We start from the raw sequence: 4187 nt of genomic DNA on the forward strand, positions 1-4187 counted from the left end.
ACCCCTGGGGTCGTGTTTTTCTTGAAGGAGTGTGCCGCTGCGTAAACCTCTTCAAAGGTTATGGGGGCGTCCAGTTCCGGTAGGTCCTGACCTTCGTAAACGGGTTTGGTGGATTGCCCGGTCGGTACAGTTCCTACGTATATCTCTTTAATTTTGTCTATCATGTCAGCTTCCCGACCTTCAAACTCGTTTTCAAGCAGCTTAAGTGTGCGATTCGCGACTGTTTTTGTTCCTCCCGGGTCAATCATACTTCGAAGAATGCGCCATGTTTTCTTTGTAGTCAACGTGCCCCGAAGCGAGTCGCTGAACTGACGCCAATTGCTGTCGCTTAACTTTTGTGCGTATTCGTTAGCTTCCTGCGCTAGCTGAGCTATCCGTATCCTGAGTTTACGATTAAGCTTCTGCCTTTTCCACCTTTTTGTGAGGCCTCTCCGGGCTTCCCAGAGATGCAACAGGTGACGATCCACGGCTGGAGCCTCCGTTGTCGTTTCAATTGTTTTGGTGACCCTAGAGTGAATAACTCGGATCTGCTCGGCCCATTCTCCTACGTCTGTTATGCTGCCGATTGTTTTCTGTTTTTCACGAAATTTGGTCCAGTCGGATAGCCTTGCCTTGCCAATAGCTCTTCGAATCCTGGCTGCATTAACCGATATGCTTAAGATATAGTGATCACTTCCTAGGTTTTCACCTAGGTTCGTCCATCGCGTCTCACTTTTGTTGTTGGTGAACGTGAGGTCGGGGGAAGTGTCCTGGGACACGCTGTTCCCGATTCGCGTTGGGAGATCCGGTTGAGTTAGCTGGAAAAGTCCGTAGCGCTCTACAACGTCTGCTAATAATATGCCCTTGGGATTGACTCTACTGTAGCCCCAGTTTGAGTGTTGAGCGTTAAAGTCGCCTAACAATACTAATTTGTCCCTACCTTGAGCGAGTCGCACCGCGGTGGCCACCACGTTTTCAAAATCCGCCTGTTTTTCTTGGGGAGAACTATAAACGTTGACAATAATTGTTTTAGGTTTGCCCCTTTTCTGCGGCCAAATCGTGGTTATCTGGTGCTGAATAGGTCCCCGGAAAAGATAATTTACGCTAATCGCGACATCCTTTTTGGCAAAGGTGGCTACTTGAGGGTAGTCAGGGTGAGCATAAAGCTCGTAGCCTTTGAGTTTTTGATTTTGTTTCCCTATTTCCTGAATACAGATAACGTCGGGATGGATTGGGGCCGATTCTATGTAGTGCGTGAAATTAGCCAATTTAGTGCGTAGCGTGCAGCAATTCCATTGCCAGATTTCAATGTGTCCGCTCTTTGTGTTGTTTGCCATATTATCCATGGATATTACTGTCGCTATCAGTGTGCTCTATAGCTTTCGGTGTCCTGGTAGGAGCTCCCGGACTTTGACTGACCCTCTTTCGGGGGACAGCTGCGGCGTTTGTTTGCACATCCTCTACCATTCGTTTGAGTTTGTGTAGCTCTGCGAACATTAGTTGCATGTTTTGTGCTAACTGTTGCAGCGTTAACGAATGAGTGCTGGAGGCGGTACTTTGTTGCAGTGATGTTTGTGGTGGTGATTTGGAAGTGTGGTCCGCAATTTGTATGGGTTGTTGTGATGTGCTGTTGTTTGCCGTGCGCTTAAAAGCTTCAAACTCGGCTCGTAGCTCGGCTAAACTGTTTCGAAGTATTTTGTTTTCTTCTACTATTTTCTTGTACTCTGGGTTTTGTGTGATTGGTGTAGGTGTATTCTTAGCATTGGCAGTGGGAGATGCGACTTGCGCCCAGCTCACCTGATTATTTTGTGGGGTGCTGCATGCCAGTAGGATTCCTGGTGACTTGCTTCTTGGGGCCTCCTTCTTTTTTGTGTGATCTTGTTGCTGAGGCACCTTGGGTCGGGATGCCGACCGTCTCCTCTGGCCCGGCTGCCCGGAACAAGATCGGCTCCGCGACGGCGAGCGGGTTCTGGAGCGGCTGCGACGATCCATGGCCGGAAGAAACTCCAGCTCGGAGTCCTCGTCTTCAGTGGCGAACCACCGTAGCTGGGTCTTCGTTGGTTTCTTTGGCCGTGGTCTTGATACCTGCCTGACTGGCTTTAGTCTTTTGGGACATCGGCAGTCACCCGTTGCATGATCACTCCCACAAATGGCGCATTTGGGTGTGCACGTGTGTCCATCGGCAGGCTCCCGCACCCCGCACGAGCGGCACACCTGTACGTCGGGCTGTGGACATACGTCGGTGCGGTGTCCCACGGTGCCACAGGTACGGCAGAATTGAACCGCATTTCGGTAGGGTGTGCAGAGTTTCTCTCCCCCGAAGTAATAAACACACCTTGGCACTCGGCTGCCGTAGAAGGTGAGCAAGGCACTTTGTGAGTCGCCCATCATTCTTGCGTCGATCAACTCCAGTCCCTGCGATCGGATACGTAGGTTCGATCGCAGCACGTCAGAAGGGGTGTGTGCTTCTATCCCGTGGATTACTCCCCGCGTCGTGTCTTCTCCTGCCGTAACGTACGCATTGACCGGGTGTTGTCGTCCGTTGATGTTCAAGGATTTAATGGCTTGCATGACCTTGGCCGTATCGCGATTCGGGGTGGATATCACTGCAATGTTCGAACCTGACTTGATTCTTAGAATAAAATTGTTGTCAGTGGTTCTGTCCTCGCACGCCTCCATGACGGCTCTTGCCAGTGCCTGACTGGTAACATTCTTGAGTGGTAGCCCTTGGTGTGGCCTGATGACCACCTTCAGGTCACTCTTCGGTAGCGGCGGAAGACGCTTGAGTCGTGGGTGCCCGCGATGCGGCATGGGTTTGGACGAGTTGGTAGTCGGACCTGATGGGAGTGCGCTTTCTTGCGCGGAGCGGCGCTGCTGAGCGAGATTTTTCTTTTCCTTCAGGGAAAGAACGCGCTCCCATCCGGCTTCTGCGGTCGTTTCGTTGACCACGGTAGCGCTTTGCATGTTGTTGTTGATCGTGGCGGCCTTATTGCATTCGTGTTGCGGTGTTGCATCACCCACCTGAGATGCAGTGAAATCCATCTGTTCTTCAAGTCGCGACGTTGTAATAAGTCGCGGGTTCGATGTCGCAGCCGGAGTTCTTAAGGCCGCCATGTTCAAATGCGTGCTCGCCCGCCGGCGCCTCTCTCCTGACTGAAGTTAGGGTTAGCTGCTCGGCACGTTCTGAAGGTGGAAAATCGGCCGTAAAACGCCGAAATATGGTCCGACTGACCTGCAGTTGGTCTCCACAGGCGCCGGACCACTTCTTGGAGATGGTGGTGATCGTTTCGGGCCGGTCCCAGAAGGTGGTCCACCCGAAAAACCAAACATACGTAGCCCGATGTGAGCGCAGCCGTTTCGAACGGCGTCTTCTTCTTCTTCCTCTAAAGTTAGAAGAATTAATATTTTCGCAACAGTTAAAAACGGCAAGGGTGTGCGTCATTCACAAAGGCGGGAGTCATGATGATCTTAATAATTACCGACCAATCTCACTTTTATCTCCTTTCTCAAAAATTGCAGAAAATGTTATTAAGAGCCGATTAACATCTTACCTCACTAAAACATCAGCATTAATAGGTGGAGAGAAGTAATGAATAAAGGGAAAATCAGACATCCACCCGTTTATTATTACTTATTATTATTTCCCTTTATTCATTACTTCTCTCCACCTTGCGGGTTTCCGCAGAACTCCTACGTCAAACTCTTCCCTTTGCTTCGTGTTGTCGACAAATTCGACTTCGCCCTGCCATCTGCTAGCCGCCTGGTTAGCTCAGATGGTAGAGCGGCTGCCCCGGAAAGGCGGTGGTCCCGGGTTCGAGTCCCGGACCAGGACGAATTTTTCTTCAACTATGAGGCTTTTCTTTCGAGGAACCCGTATGGGTTTCCTTTGTAGCAATTGCTACGAACGGGTGGATGTCTGATTTTCCCTTTATTCATTACTTCTCTTCACCTTGCGGGTTTCCGCAGAACTACTACGTCAAACTCTTGCCTTTGCTTCGTGTTGTCGACAAATTCGACTTCGCCCTGCCATCTGCTAGCCGCCTGGTTAGCTCAGATGGTAGAGCGGCTGCCCCGGAAAGGCGGTGGTCCCGGGTTCGAGTCCCGGACCAGGACTAATTTTTCTTCAACTATGAGGCTTTCCTTTGAGGAACCCGTATGGGTTTCCTTTGTAGCAATTGCTGCGAACGGGTGGATGTCTGATTTTCCCT

At 50.7% G+C, this 4187-nt stretch overlaps 1 non-coding gene across 1 annotated transcript; it reads left to right on the forward strand.

Annotated features, from left to right (window-relative positions):
- The first annotated feature begins 3737 nt into the window (after positions 1-3737).
- On the forward strand, positions 3738-3812 carry TRNAS-GGA (transfer RNA serine (anticodon GGA)). Its single transcript has one exon. It is a non-coding gene; the product is annotated as a tRNA-Ser (tRNA).
- The last annotated feature ends 375 nt before the right edge of the window (positions 3813-4187 follow it).

Source organism: Dermacentor andersoni, chromosome 3 (genome assembly GCF_023375885.2).
Source record: "Dermacentor andersoni chromosome 3, qqDerAnde1_hic_scaffold, whole genome shotgun sequence".
Lineage (NCBI taxonomy): Eukaryota > Metazoa > Arthropoda > Arachnida > Ixodida > Ixodidae > Dermacentor > Dermacentor andersoni.